Source organism: Chroicocephalus ridibundus, chromosome 4 (assembly GCF_963924245.1).
Source record: "Chroicocephalus ridibundus chromosome 4, bChrRid1.1, whole genome shotgun sequence".
Lineage (NCBI taxonomy): Eukaryota > Metazoa > Chordata > Aves > Charadriiformes > Laridae > Chroicocephalus > Chroicocephalus ridibundus.
In genome coordinates, this window is record NC_086287.1 from 43,545,260 (window position 1) to 43,561,879 (window position 16,620).

The following is a 16,620-nucleotide window of genomic DNA, read 5'->3' on the forward strand; positions in this document are numbered from 1 at the left end:
AACTCAGTTATAGCTGTCACTAAACTCCACCTCCAAACTGTACTTTTCTCTCATAAATCAAGTCATTCAGAAAGAACTGTTGTCTTAATATACTTTTTAGCACACAGCAAAATTGAGTAGTTCTGTTCATCTTCACAAATAAACAACAAAAAAAACCCCCAAAACATAATACAGCAGAGCTGACAGCTAACGACCTGGGAAAAATGCCCTGGAACCGTGCTCCAAGGGAGAAAGTTGTTCTACCACTTTTGGTTTCTTCCATCTTTGAATGGTTTTTGATGGCACTGCCAAAGCTACCCAACTGAGAAACAGAAAAGTATGAAATAACTCTGCATAAGAGCCAGACTGAAATCACCCCAAGTGCACAGAACCACCGAGATGATAATTTTGTTCACTGACAACTTGTTTTAAAGCCAAGTAAATAATCTGGCTAGGGAAACTCTACTCAGTCTGCCCCACACAGAAATTTGTGCCTGCTTTCTAGAGTGCAATCCAGAAGTCTCAGTTCCACATCTCAGATTTCTAGAAGAGACACAAAGGGATTAAGCATCTCGCAGAGAACCAAAAGTCAGCCTTTTAATCAGGATGTCTTCTGGGACAGGGTGAAGAGCAAGACTTCCTCTAAGCTTTAGGTACCTGCTCCTTGTTGCTGACCATTTTAGTTTCAGTATAAGCAGCTTGTTGTGTCTACACATGAATGAAAGGCTCAGTGAAATCATAAACACTTCCCCCTCCCTCCCCCAAATATTAACACCAGTTAACTCGGAGATAGAACACTGAAAGCACTTCAGCCTAATAAAAGAGATGAAGGGCAAGATTTTACTTAAGATGTCTAAAGGCTAAACAAAGCCATTGACTTCTTGGTAAGAGTACAGATGTGACTTCTTAAACATTTTAACACAACTAATACATTAGAAAGCTTCCGCCTAACTTCAGTTTCTCGGCTGTACTCCTGAAACAGACCTCCATAAGAACTGCTGGTACAGACCCAATCACAGCACTGCAGCCTCCGCGAGCAAATCAGACCCTCAAATTTGCTTTTGACAAATGGGACACCTGCAGATCACTCAGACCTCTAAAGGTCTAAGTGTAGCCTGCACCTTTGTTACACATTATTCAAATTAAAATGGTAAAAACCTGCAGCAAAACCATATTGGCTCAGAATATGAAACAAAGAGTAAATCTGTAGACTTATCTACACCATGTAGCCTGGGAATTACAGAGCAGATGCAGTCTTTTTTATTAACGCTCACGATGTGAAGACCAGAAGCAAACCATCTTAGGCAGATTTGAATTATGCTCACAAACCCTCTTCAGTACATTTCTGCTCAAATTTTTGACAAGATAATAAAGAAAACCAGATGTTTTTACTTCTTAAGAAATTATCTTCCTGTATTAGACCACAAAGAGTTGCTGCAAACATCCATGCCATCTCTGCTCTTTACCTGAGCAATGTGTGAAGCAGTTCAAATACTGAGTTTTCTTGTTTTCTTTTTGTCATGCAGTCCTTGAAGTATGCTATTATGGTAGCAGATGAACTGAAGCGAGTGTTTACAACTCGAGATCCAAATCCAAGTACAGTTAAAATACCAATACCTCTCGTGAAGAAAGCATTAAAAACTTCTAAAACTAAGCATCTTCCTACCTTGGCACTTTTTTATTTTGTGTGTACACAAGAATGTTTTCTTGCTTTGAGGCTGTCTTTTAAAAATAGTAAGTTTTGCTCTTTCATCTACAACTCCTTCTTCCACAAACATCAACAGTACCTTCGCAATAATATAACAACAGAATAGTGCTGGTCAGGATTGGAAGAGATTATTGATTTAGATTTACCACCACTGGGAAAGAAAAACAAAACAACACACTTCTGTTTAAAAAAAAAGTAAAAGCCCATTCAGTGCCACCCAAATATACAGTCGGCACAAAAGAAGCAGCATCTTGCCAACACGGCTGTTTTAACATCAACTCAAAATATCAAATACGCTGTCCCTTTAACTAAATATCCAAAGTGCAGGCAGGCAAGCAATTGTTGTGTTGACAAGTATTTGGGCCACTGCCTTTGGTCTCATACTTGCCTAATGATACCTCTGACAGAGGTGCCTCGCAGAGGCATAATCTCGTCAAAAAGCAGCAGTGCAACCTGAAATCCAGTGAAAGGTCTCTAACCTTGCTCTGTCGCCTGCGTGTTGGAGAGATGCCTTGCTGCTTTATTGCCAGTCTGCCCACGTTTCTTTTGTCTCCTGTGCTTTACAGTTTAGCAAATATATGCTTATGTCATTCTTAGAAAAACAAACAAACAAAAATTTGCATCTTGGCATACATGTGTGCACAAGCAGGCTAGCTCATTTTAAAATGCCAGGAGAGATTACCTGAATGAGGTCTATATCAATCATAATTATTATTATTTAAGCTGTCTTCCAGCTGTAGAGAAAACCTTCACAAATCAAGGATTCAAATCTACATTTGATTTCTTTTGCTAACAAAGCTCTCTGTATATTAATTTCCTCTGAAAAGGTAAGGTATCTAGGTTTATTTATATTGCAAATTAAAAAACTCAGATAGGCTTTGTTCATTTCTTTAAAGAAAAAAATATCAACATTGACTTCAACGAAGCTTCTTGCAAGGTAGCCCGTTACTCGCCATTAACAAGTGTGAAACCTAAGCACAGTACCATGTACATCAAACTTCCTATGTTTTTAATATGTCAGTATTTCAAATGTTTATTCTTTGCATCCCAAATTCAAAATTAAAATGGATTGTTTCTACAGAGTTCCACATTCTTCTTTTCATATTCTTATGCAATAAAAGAGCATTTTTATTACAGGTCAAGTTTTTCTACAGAAGAAGTTATTGTACATTTTCTATAGAAAGAAATAGCGGTAATAGCAAAATAAGTCAGCTAGCACTACTTCTGCCAAAGAAAGAAGTGCATTAAAACAAAAAACCAAGGAGGGGACGAAGTAGTTCTCATGCTTCAATACGAAAGAAGAAATGTCCTAAATATATTTTGCATTCTTGCATTAATTCGAAAATCATGGTAACAAAGACCACTTCAATACTGCAATTAAATCAGAAAAAAAAATGAAGCCCATAATCAAATGCAACATTTTCCACAATTATTTACTTGCAATAACACCCTTTATGTGCAGAAGAAAACTTCGCAAATATTCAAGGAGGGCAGCTTAAACTCTCAATAATAAGAATGCCCAACAGTACAGTAATACTTTCTAATTCCTAGCTTTCATTTATAGCATATTCATTTACCTCTCCCCAGGCATCTCAACATCCCTTAAAATATCTTCATTTAAACAAATACTGTTGTGGAAATACTACGCAATTTACCGATGACATATACTTGAAAAAATATTTGTATTTTCTAAAAATTTGAAAAAGATAATAGCTTTCCAATTAAAAAAATACAAATAAAGTTACCATTTTAATTCAATATAATAAAGATAATATTATAAATGTTCCTAATATTTAGCATGTCTCATACAGGATAACATCTAGAGCTTGTCGAAAATATTCCAAGTCACGACATCAAACTAAACCAGAGGGGGAGTCAGATTTCCCTGCCAGTTTCACATACATGAGTCTTTGGAATCCTAAATTGTCATCATTGGAATCTCCTAAAGCAACGAGAATGCCTTACGTCCGTGGCGCGCTCTCCTCACACCAGGAATTTGGCAGTGCTAGGATTTTGTTCTCAAATGGTATAAAACCAAATTCTAAATAGGAAAATAGTTTGTTAAATCCTTCTCCACCCAAGTGTAGCGATTTCCCACAAACTCTCAGCAAACTCGCCTTTCAGGAAGTGCTTGAAAGAATGAACAATACCTTATGCAGGAAAAAATAAAGCCTGAAAATAAGACAGTTAATGGCAAATGATCCAGTAAAATCCCAAGAGTATTTTTAACGTATGGCACTTCATTTTACTTTACTTTTCAATGTGTCTAAAGGTGACTATTCAGTATCAAGAATATGAACATTAAGAATATTATGAAACTGCAAGTATAGTTGCCTTGCATTACTATAAAACTCTAAACGATAATGTAATTTATGACCAATTACTAAGAGACAGATGCAGGAGTTCAAAAGGAGATGCTTAAGGAATCGTTAAGTGTACACCAACAGCAGATAAGTCTGCACCTAAACATACATGATTAAGCTGAGTTTGAAACCATGCAATATCCTCAAGCAACCTGGGATCCAAATAGAAATGCACTTTTATTCTGTGAACCATAACAGGGCAATTTGGAGATTATTCAGACTTCTGGAACTAGTTTCAACTTTAGACTTCATCTCAGCACACACCGCAGACATGGCAACAAGCATTTCTGCTGGCCCACTGCCCCACAATCCACAGCTTCAGAGAACAGATTCTAGTTCCCCCGTGCTGAAGTGATGTAGACTGTCTGGTAGCTGGAAATCAACCATACAACACGATACCACAACCAGACTGAAAAGCCAAACCGATATTCCAAACAGTTTTCTCAGTTAAAAGCCCTTGATTAAAAAAAAAAAAAAAAAGACAAGAACAATCCTTGCAGTCACGATTAATGCATGATTTGGTCATTGTAGCTCTAGAAATATCAAAAGCAACACTATTAAAACCAACAAATTAAGATAAACCCCAAATATCGACATTATATTCAAGTTTGAAATAATAGTACAAACAGTCAAACAAAAAACTTCAAAAAGTTTTTTTAAAAAATAAACAAAGCTTCACAAACAGTACTCTATCACTACAAGAAAAAGTTTCCCTCAGAACAGATGTTTCTAAGGTATGAAAAACTTAAGGGTGTATAGCAGAATACTGTGTGTATACATAAATATACATCTATGTTTAATTTGTCTTCTCAAAATAAATGATAAGAGGATGTACCAATATATATTACTGCACTGTAACCTCTCCTATTAGTAAGCTATGATGGGGAAAGCCAAGCAACTGAGAACCAATTTTCACATAAGAAGATAATATACAGCAAAGAAGTAGTAAAACCTGAATATTGGCTTGATTCCACTTCCTAGCTCTTTACATCCCAACATGGAACATGTAATGAATCAGTAACAAATTTAGCAAAAAAGATAGCAGAACTGTTTCTCAGCTTACTACTTCAGTCATTAATAGTGTTTGTTTCAATCCTTACCAATACTTCAGCTAAACTATACAGAACTTTAAAATTAATTTTCAAATACTAAAGACTAAAAAAGAAAGCGTTATTCCACGTTTTGATGTAGGCCTTTCAAGATGCCTTTAAAAAAAAAAAAAAAACCCACAAAAAAACTCCCACTGAACACTTTGCCACCCCCTCCAAATCTAGCTTTTCCCAGTTTTTAACTTCTTGAGCAACACCAGCTGTCAATGCAACAAGAGGCATTCATGTAATTTACTTGTACAAAAGAGAACAGTAATTTTTGAGAGATGTAAATTTCAAAAAATATCTGTACATCTTCCATACCATATACAGATTAACGAATTATATTAATTCAGATCTGCTGATCAAGTGGCTGTCAGTTGCACCAAACATGATAAAAAGCATCAACACAGCCAGAAAAGCGAAGAATTAATTACCAAGATTTATCTCTGCCTCCCCATTCGATTGTTTGCTCTTGAATACTTGAATGTTGGCTGCATTCAAATGCACAGATTCACATTTTTCCCAGTGCGAAGAATATAGCTTCTTCTCGTAACATCCTGTGTATTTTTCAGTCGCTAGAGTTGGTCATCAGAGTGCTCGAGAAGGGCTACAGTTGGAGACCATTCAGAAACAGAAGTTATGCAAAACGTTGTGAAGTGCTTATTGAGCAGCCTCCCGCTAGAAACACATGCCATTTGTGCCCTGGGAGCCGCTGTAGCTGCCAAGGAGCTTCCATGTGGAATGCACGTTGCTGGTATGCAGCTACAAAAATTTAAGTTATTACTTGAGCAACCACCTCCTTCAGGGACCTACATATCGCACAACAAGGATTTCTTGGTTTGAACACTGAAATTGCACTGAAGGGAACACATGATTCAAAGCACGTCTGACGGATAGCTCTGTGCCACGCTATTCCAATTATTAGGGGAGGTCCTAACGATGATATTTCCTTGAATTAGCAGTACATCCCTCCTATTTACAAGTTGCTCAGTGACAAGTCTTCCATTTGGAGCTGACTCATAAGCCTTGGCTTGCCTGTGCCAGAATTTGCTAGCTTTTTGGACACGTGTTGCAAAACCTCACCACTAGAGCTCCTGCCTCCCCCTCGCCTCCCCCCGGCTTCACATCATGAGCACTCAGAGAAAAGTGGTTTATTTCTCCCTTTGTGTCACTTGGAATATAGCTAACTACACTGGAGACAATATGTGTATTTACTATATTTCATTTTAGCAAAACTATAATTTACTGCAACCAATACTAAGATTTTATGCAATGCCTCAGAAAAAGGAAAAAAAAATCAGTTTGTTTTTTTTTTAAGAAAAGGTGAAACAACAAAAACAAATCAGCTCTTATCCCTAATACAAGCCCCTTCAACATCCTCATTCCATGTTTTGATCAGTAGGTTAAAAAAATGGCTGCTAAATGTTTACCTGAACTGGAGGGAAAACTAGGTAATCTTGAGTATGAACTCCCCAAGAATTGCTAAGCGTATAGGAAACACATCCACCTTTGGAAACAAGACCGCGGGCTAGACTGACTCCCATTCTGATTCATGTCCGTCACTCTTCTTTCCTCACATGCCCGAACACACCCCCCCATGCACACCCCCACACAGACACTGCTGCTGCTGCCACCGCCATCACCACGGCGGCCATTTCTGAAGAAAGGCCAAAGGTCCTCCGCCAGGGCCAGCTTCAGGGACGGCCTGGCAGCTTGACAGAACAGCGTCACGGGAGGGGTGCTAGGCTTGAAAATACCTCCTGCCGTTCTTGCAGCTACTGCTTACGGGTGACAGTAACAGTGAAAATGCAAAAGCATAAATTAACATCAGGAAGGAGTACGTAGGCTCTTGAAAGGCCTGCACTGCACTGTGGCCCCTCGAAAGGCCTGTACTGCACTGCAGCCTTCGTCCTTTCGTACCACCGCTACTCTCATGCGCCCGGATGGGTTAAAAGCTAGCTGGGCTACGCCTGCCTTCTGCTAATATGCACACAAAAGTACGTCTATGACTAATTCCACCAAGTACCACAGGACGACTCATGGACATAAAAGTTACCTGCTCCTTTGTATACAAGCCCGAAGAATCCTGGCCTAAAACATTTTCTCCCGCCACGCAAGTCTGGCAAAAGCAAAAGGCTTAGCATAAGGAATTACTGTATTGTATCACTACCACAAATGATTCTGTTTTTCCCTAGAAGTAATTTTGACATTAAAACACCCAGGATAACATAGATTGACAAGTCAGTCAAGACATGAAGAACAATTCAAAGAAAAATTTACAAATAGAGCATTACAGTAATGCACAGATTAACATATCTTTGCTTATTTTGTATTAGAATAAAATGCTCCAATAAACATACAGAAGGATCACCATGACAGTAGGTTTGTCAAGTGATAGGCCTAGTGCTGTGATTAATTAGCCACTTGCTAAAAAAAAAAACAAAACAACCAACCAAATGTAAACTTCTTCAGCACATCACTACATTCTTCATTAACAAAGTTACATGTATTTTCCATGAAGCATTTCGTTGACAACCTGAGGAAACTACCAGTAATAAAATAATCTGTGTGTTGAACTAAAATAATATGTTCTAGTTGAACACCAAGAAATTTTAAGGTAGCTTTCCGTTTTTGTAGTACTTTCTATCACAGTGCTCAATGACACTTTCCAAGTTTTCACAGCATTTATTAAGACATCAGCAGTGATGGTTAAAGACAACATTTCTAGAAAATTGTCTCTAACCTTAGAAAGGCCAATTTCTGAGTACCAGATCTGAAATCTTTTGGATCTGATGTTTCATGAATTACAAGTACTGATAAAAATTAAAGGTAACCAGCATCTCTGAAAAACAAATCTTTGGTACCTTAAATTGTGTCCCCAAGAACTTTGGCATAATTTTGATGGTCTTTCGAAGTCTTATACAGTGTCAGTGGCTCACTCTCAATGCCTTGTCCTATCCCTCAGCCGACGCTGCCTGCAAGATCACCGAGCAAGACGCAACTCTTCAACTAAAGTTGAAGCACCGTGTTTAAAACTTATGTCTAGTCCAGCACTCCTTTCATAGAATGACAGAATCGTAGATGTTGGAAGGGACCTTTGGAGATCGTCTAGTTCAACCCCCCTGCCAAAGCAGGTTCACCTACAGCAGGCTGGACAGGAACTTACAGTTTTTTGGGGCCTGACACAGAAACTCTCCCCAGTGCTCTTCTCTCCATTTTTCCAAGCAAGCTAGCTGAACTGCAGTTACTTATTTTAACACAGGCATTTTTCCCACACAAACAATTAGACCAGAGCAAGAATTACACTAAACCTGCAGGACTGTTAGCAAACCTGACTGATTTTCGCCTGCTGTGTAATCACTTTGGAAACATGAACCCACAGATTCAACCAGCTTTCAATTTCTTCTGTGACTGCACAGACTGTTGGTGGTGTTTCTGCTGAGTATTTCAAGTCTATGACCTCTGCAATCAGCCTCACTCCACTTACCCCCTTCTCCCCCTTCTAATTCTTCGGTGAAGTCAAAGAGGAATGTGGAAATGCAATGCAGAATATACATTCTCTTTTTAGCATTTGCAATGCAGAACTGGGTTTTGTTCGGTACAGAAATCTTGCACAATAGTCTGCGTATACGTATTTGTTCCAACAATGCTGCCCTATGCAATCACTCTGTAATTACACACAGTCATAAAGCTGCTGCTGTTGCTGCTTGGAACTGCAGTCTCGCCCTCTAAACAACCTAATATCAGTCTCCGCATTAGGACATTGCTTTTCTCTCTTCCCCTCCCTTAACAGCTTACCCCAGTGTAGACGGCCCCGACACCGCGCTCAAAACACGCAGTCAGGATGGCATCAAGTGATTTGGGGGTATCAGGGAAGAGACGCTATCTGTTTTAAAGAGGATGCCAGGGAAATCTCTGTGGGGCGAAGAGAATATTGCTTTAATTCTGCAGGCTGCAGCCACACGAGACTTTTACAAACCCAAAATAAACCCTGCTTACGCCCGGTAAAAAAAAAAAAAAAGAAAAAAAAAGAAAAAAAAAAAACCTGTACGCATTATATAAGACGCTCGCATAGGCGCGTGGGAGTATTGTCAGCTTTTACTGGTAAACTGCAAAGAATCCGTCCTTTGCAGTTGCTGCCGGAGAAGGAGCTGCACATTTGAGAGCACGGGATTTTCAGAAATTATCTAATAAATTCCTCCCTCCTCCCCCCGCCGCCTCACCCCCAATCCACCGCGCAAATCCCGGCAGAGAAATCCGGCCCCTCACGCCCAGGCTCCCCGGGCACTAACCCGCGGCTGCAGCCCGACGTGTTCCCCCCCCGGACCCCTGCGGCCGGAGCTGCCCCAGTAGCAAACGGGGAAAAAAACCAAAACAAACTAATAATAATAATAAAAAAGCCCCACAACGACAAACGAACCCCCCAAAAGACCACCCGCAGGCAGCTCACCCGGACACGGATACATGCCTAACGCGCTGCTGCAGCCAGGCAGCGGCAAAGGAACCCCTCCGGAGCCCTCCGAACGATTCACGGTAAAGCAAGGGAGGGAAAATAGTTCAGCAGCCGAGCCTGCCCGCCCCGTAGCAGGCGGAGCGGGAGCGCCGCTGCCCCGGCTCGGCGGGGCTGCGCGGCCCGGCCGCCCCCGTCAGCTCCACAGGTACTTTTCCCTCCTCATCCTGCAGCCACAAAGCAAGCAATACCCCCTCCGCCCCCCCCTTAAAAAAAAAAAAAGCAGCCCCAGGAAAGGTACCCCCTCTCCAAAATGGCAGGAAAACGGAAGCAAATCGTGCAGAAAAAAAATAAAAAATAAAATAATAACAATAAACCCGCGGAAAAGAGGAGAGGGAAGAAAACGTGCTTGCTCACCTGCGAAGCGAGGCACGGCGGGCGCCCACGGGGGGACGCGGAGCAGCAATCACCAAAGAGGGGGGGAAAGAAGAAGGAGGGGGAAGAAAAAAAAAGCCCCAAACTTTGTTTCTTTCTCTCCGGGACTCAGGGAAAGCGTCACTTCCTAGTGCGGTAAGCGGGGAGGCTCCCGGGCCCGGGCTCCTCAACTCCTCCTCCTCCCGCCGCCTTCTTCCTCCTCCTCCTCCCCACCCCGCCACAGGCAGCAGCCCCGCCGATCCGCAGCCTCTTCCCGGCACCGGCCTGCCCCCCCCCCCCGCCCCCCGGCCTTTTTCACAGATCTTGGCTTGACCTTCTCTGCTTGGCTTTGGCTGCCGTTTGCAGGGAAGCAGGGGAAATCCCCAACGAGTCAGGGGCGGGGAGGGAGTTTGCAGCACTGATTTGGAAGCCAAGCCCTGCAAAACACTGGCCGTGTTCAACACCTGGCAAAACTCGCCAGTTTGAGGCCCCGAGTTGGGCGCCAGCCTCTCCGGCTGCGTGATCAGGCTTCCTGGCCCTCCTCTCTGAAGAAAAACAAACAAACTAAAAGCTTTTTGTTTTTAAGGAAACGCTTGCACCAGAGGAAACCACGGTTTTCTTTTTCCCCTCTTTTTGGTCCCTTTTTTCACAGCTTTTTCTGAAGAAAAAGTGGAAAAACAGGGAAGGGAGAAAGGAGTTGTATCATGATACAAATGCTCAGGTCATCTCTATACTGCTGGCTGTTTTACCAAACACCTGACATTTACTTTCACAAGAACACATACTGCTGAGGTTTCAAAAACATCCAGCTCCTCTACTGGAATATGGCTTCCTCTGTCGCCTTGGTCCGAGATTAAAAAACAGAGTGTTCTGTCAAATGCAGGCACGCTACTCCTCTTAAGGCAGGAAATCAAGAAGCTGCTTCGTCATTGCTCCCCCTGTAGACTGCTCTAATGTTCCAGTTTGTTCACAACCAACGAAACTTTCAGAATATGAAATAACATTTAGGCAGCATTTCACATATCAGACTCCCATTCAGTGAAACACGCCAAGCAACACAAAAACGCCAAACATTTTTCCCCAACACGCAGCCAGCCACGTGTTTACCTTCATGCAGGCTTAGCTCATTCAGTGCATGCAGTAGCATAGCTTTTTTTTTTTTTTTCCCCAGACCAGCTGGACAGTTTCCCTTCCAGCACGTATTGCTTTATAGACTGAAATATAGAAGTCATTTTTGCACTGCTCACTCTAGTTTGCATTTCTTTCCCAATAGTTCCTGGCTTCTATGCAGAAATTTTTACCAGGGAAGCTGAAGGTGCACTGAAACAGAAGCCCAGAGAAGTGACTTACCCATGACTACAGAACGTACCTGATGCGTAACCAGGTTTCTCTGATGAGTCCCAGGTCAGTAGTCTAATTACCACACCCAATGTTTTCCTGTCACGGTGCAGAGAATAACAGTGAGACACATGGAAGTGAGGAGCGAATTAGTAGCCACAGGTACTACTGGTAAAGGTTTTTTTTCATTCACAACCAAAGGTATCATTTGATGCAACACTGTCTCAAGAGGACATTCAAGGAAAACTCCTCTATACTATCCTTAATGCATTTGCTCTTCTAAACTCCTGAATAGACAGGAGCAATAGGTCAATAACTGTTTAAATCAATACAGAAGGAATGTTCACAGCTGTTCACAAATTTGCTAATATGTAAAGCAAACTTAAATAACTGAACATATAATGACTAAAACTGAAGTCAAAGGCATACAACCCATTAGTTTAATTTGCCCTGATAAAGACTGAAAAGACAGATTCCATAAACTGGAGTTATTTCCTTCTCTGTTATAAGATGTTAGGCAATCAGTGCCTCCCATGAAGCACATCAGATATTGCTAAGATTGAAATTGCTTATCTCAGCTTTCATTGGGGAAGAAAAATCCAAAACCCCACCACTCTTCTATCACTGTAAATCATTTTGTAACAGCAAAACATAGTTCTTCCTTCCAGCCAGAACAAACGCATGTTTTACTTCACCTGTTTGGAGTTTGGGAAGCAAAATGATGAGCAATGTCTCACGTTTCACAATACATAATCATGTAAAAGCAACAGACAGTGGCAGAAACGTCATCATCTGTCTACAGAAGCTAACATTGGGCAGGTGCGGGAGGATGCTTTCTACCCTTGTCTAGGAGACATTTTGACATTGTTGTTTTTTGATAGTTACCTCCTAAATAATGTATAAGGTAGATAGGAATACTTCTTTACTGAGCCAAAGACAACACAGCAAGCACAAGGACAAAGCTGAAACACACTGTAAGATGCAAAATCTCCAGGAAAGGATGGTACTTCTTCCTAAACATACCACATGGGATAAGAACAAAAACGGGCCAGTATTCTGGTACACCAGCCAGTTTATAGATCGGAAATAGAAGAAGCACGCTTCAAAGACACCATGGCACGAGTGCTTACTGAGCAATAAACAGTTTTATGAAGTGTTTTGTAAAGATTTTGCCACTCTTCAATTGTTTCTGTTCCTTGTGTTGTGCAGTCTTTACGTCTCCTCCAGAACCAGACATCATAATTTTTCTTCCTTGCAGTAGCAGCTTTTGCTATGCTTTTTTAAAAATTGTTTTTCTTTGTCCTTTTCTCAGCATATGCTGAGACTGCATGGAGGCTGCACTTCCGTCAGTTTTACAGTAACAAAATTCAATACACATATATTCCCTGCTATGTCATTATTTTATTACTACGTTGAAAAAGGAGACTGGAAGATTTCCTAGCTATCACCATATAAAATCTTAGGTTTCTGTGGCTTGTACAGACACATCTTGGGCTGTAACAACATCGACTCATTTCATTAATAAACTAGATTGCACTGAGTCAGAATTTGGATTAAAGACTACGCTTTGCATACTCAACGTTTGCAAAACTGGGACATAGGCTCAGTAGGTGGCACTCTTTTCACCAAGTCAGAGCAGAGCCAATGCCCCGGCCTCTTTCCAGCTGTCACGAGTTGAACTAGTGCCCCAGCATTATGGGAGACAGCATGGAGCTATTAGTTCTCCCTGAAATTAAGTGTAAAATGAAGGTCTTAATCACTATAGCTAGTAAGAAAATAATTACACCCTTTGAAATAGAAGTTTCAGATTCCAGTGAGCCTAAAACTTCCATCTCATAATCACACTGAAATTTCCCCTAAAATTTCCACTGAACGCGCTATTTTTCTTCAAAAATTAATGACAGCATAAAACAGTAATTAATAGCTGCAGTGTTCATCCCACAAACATATTCAATGTTTGAGGGCAGGGCTGCACCTAGACAGGCTGGAGAATGGACCGACAGGAACCACGTGAAGTTCAACACAGATTAATGCAAAGCCCTGCACTTTGGCTGGACTAACCTTCTGCCTCAGCAGGCCACTCAGCACCACCAAATAAGATCTGGAGGTCCTGGTGGACACTGGGAGAAACACCAGCCAGCAGAGAAGGCTAACAGCATCCTGGGCTGTATAAAGAAAAGCACGGCTAGGTTAAGGGAAATTATTATTCCTCTTTACTCACCATTTGTTAGACTGCATCTGGAATACTGTGTCCACTTCTGGGCACCCCAGTACAAGAAATATGTTGATAAACCTCAGACAGTAGAAAGCCAAGATTTTCAGGGGCTGGAACAGACATTCCTGCACAGAGAGGCTGAGGGAAACTGGGCTTGTCTAGCGTGGAAAGGAGAACAGGTAGGAGAGACTTAATACCAGCCTTCCAGTAGCTACAAGACTAGATCTTTTCCCACAAGAGAAGGCAAAGCCAGACTCTTTATTGAGGTGCACAGTGGGAGAAAGACAATGGCCATAAATTGAAAGAGTGGCTGTTCCAACCACCTAGAGAGGATAGTGAAGCAATGCAACAGGTTGTGGAATTTCCTTTCTTGGAAGTTTCCCCTATCTGACAAAGAAAGCCCTGAGCAACATGGTCTAAATTCAGCGTTGACCCTGCTTTAAGCAGAAGGTTGAACTGGTGACCTCCCAAAATCCCCACCAATCTGAGTGATTCTATAATTCAAGAAGCAAAGCCCCTTACCTCACATAAGAGGAGGCTAAATGAAATGATAGTAAAATAGTTTGAAAAAAAAACCCTTATAGGAAAATCAAGTGATTGTATGTGTTTGGGGTTTGTTGGGCTTTAGTTTTGAGGTTATGAATTTAGAACACCATCAGCATAAATACAAAGGAACCCATACCCTCATAGTCAGCATTTTTTCAGCTGCGTGATTACAGGAGAAAATGCTTATAAAAATGATTTTTTTCTTCTTATACAAGATTAATTATTCCGTACTACAGAGATATTTGAATTTCCCCAGTATCAATGTCTCTCCCATCTTTGTCAGAATTAAAATGAAACACTCAAGATGTTACATTTGAAATATTAATTATTCTAGGGTACAGCTTCTCTTGCGAAACTTGATGAAGTCAGATAAAATGTTTGGAAAGAAGGGGTTTGCCTTTTTTTAAAAAAGTTTGCAAAAGGAAAAAGAAAATCTTGCATATTTATTTTACTCTTCATATCTGAGTTTAAAATTAAAACATTGAGTTTGCTTTACTAACTTGAGAAAGAATCAGCTTCTTTGATCAACTCTGGGAAGAATGCATGTGTTTATTTATAGAGCATGTGTGTGTAAATACATATGTATACACACACACGAAGTGTCATGAGCTGGCTCCCTGAGAACCAGGATGAGACCTTGCTATGTGAAGGAAAAGGAGGGACACTGTGGTTGAGAAAAGAAACCACATGTAAAAGAAAAAAAGTTACTCACATATTGCTTAAACAGTACTGAAAGAAGCTCAGACACCATGGCGAGAAAGACAGCATAAGAATCTATGAAGTACGGAATTATATGGCATGCTGAAAACCAGGACTGCTGAAACTTTCTTCTTCACTGGGTTGTGTAGCCTTAAACACACCTTGCAGTCCTTTCTGCATTTACTATCACTTTTCCCAGAATCCCACATTCTTTCTTTGTTTGTTTTACAAACAATAGTCTATGGTAACATTATTCACTGCTTACAACTGAGAAAAAAAACAACATTTGGAAAAGCGAAGTGGTGAGCTGAAGACCACACAGAGGTTCAATAGCTGAGCTTTGGTTAGCTCAAAATGCTCAATTCCACATGGAAATTCATTTGTCACACTATACTTTTCCTGTATTTTAGGAGCTCAATCTACAGATTGTACCAAACTACAACATGCCCTCTCATCTAAGTATCACTAATCTACACATACAACTATAGGACACCAAATGCTTCGTGCTGCTCAACTGGCTGAACAGTGGCACAAGTCCTTCTGAGAATTAGGTTCAAATTACCTTAAGCAGGATGATTTTAAAAAAATTAAACACCACCTAAAATAAGACAATTTTCGAAAAGCTGGCTGTAAAATGCCTCTGATTATTTCTTAAATATTTAGAGATTATATTTTCTTACCTGCTGTGTGAGAGGAACTGTTAGAAAAGGAAATAATGAATATAGAACTCTGAAAAAAGCGCTGTAAATTCATTAGCTCTATGAATTATTAATATGCATACCTTGGAAAAAGTGCATAGACTAATAGCTCTCAACAACATCAGGAAAACTTCATATCAGTAGAAATACTGAAAAACATGGGGAATAAAAAGTACCAAGAACTGGTGGGCATACACATATTTTAATTCTAATACATGTTTTTAATGCTATAATCACTAAATGGTTTGAGGGCCACTATTATAACAGATTTCAATAAACCTTTCTGGAATTTACCTCTCATTATGCTTTCCAAGAGTGCAACATCTTTGAAAGGAACACATCTATTACCTTGACGTTTTGGAAGTTTGTAGACCTGCTTTCAGGAGCGCTTAACATCAATTCCAGCACCATATCAGTTTCACAGGGAACGCTTTATAAAATATGACAGTAGGTCTATAGTTTCTGTGAAATTCGTATGTTAAATTGTCAAGAACTCAAATGGATGGATTTTCTTTTTGGCAGTAGATACTCTGACGAAGACAGAAGTGGAAGCCTGTTGGGGAGCACCAAGGGCTGGGGCTGCTCCCCGAGGGCCCAGGGTCAGGAGCCAAGGAGACTCTCAAGGTTGGCAGGGCAGGGCTGGTCCTACCACCCCCAGTGATGAAGCAGGACAGGCCAGGGGGGCGGCCCCCCAAACCCAGGGCATCAGGCTCCCCCATGGGGGTGAGGCAGGGCTGAAGTTAAGCTGGGAAGACAAGTTCAGGGGTCTTACACAGAAGCAACTGGAGCAGATGCTTATTGTTTTACATTGTTACCAAGTCAATTATTCTACCCTAAAGCCTGGTTTCAACCACTGTAAATCAGAACTGATTCCACTAAAAGCAACGGTGCCATGGTCACATGAAACTGAAAAAGGAGAAACAGGGCTCCTGGCCTTCAGAAAGTCAAAGTGGAATATGCCTATATGATACTAAAATGGCATTCTTTCATATAGTTTGCTTTTAAAAAAGTTAATGAGAGTCTAATCGCAGATCTGCTGGCAAAAAATTAATGTAGAACACCATTTAGATAATAGTCCAAAGTATGCTTATAAATTGTTGGTCTTACAAATGCCAGATT

At 40.8% G+C, this 16,620-nt stretch overlaps 1 protein-coding gene across 4 annotated transcripts in view; it reads right to left on the minus strand.

The window, feature by feature from the left end:
• Positions 1 to 10,162, minus strand: part of MIDEAS (mitotic deacetylase associated SANT domain protein) — a 54,601-nt gene extending 44,439 nt beyond the window's left edge. Inside the window, exons 1-3 of one of the 4 annotated variants that reach the window (XM_063333255.1) lie at positions 10,009 to 10,162; positions 8,940 to 9,056; positions 8,006 to 8,116 (exon numbers count right to left, since the gene is read on the minus strand). The gene's annotated coding sequence lies outside the window, so the exon portion shown is untranslated. Of the gene's footprint in view, positions 1 to 8,005; positions 8,117 to 8,939; positions 9,057 to 9,591; positions 9,805 to 10,008 lie in introns of those variants that run through there. The other 3 variants (XM_063333258.1, XM_063333257.1, XM_063333259.1) reach the window with 3 other exon arrangements.
• Positions 10,163 to 16,620: the final 6,458 nt, after the last annotated feature.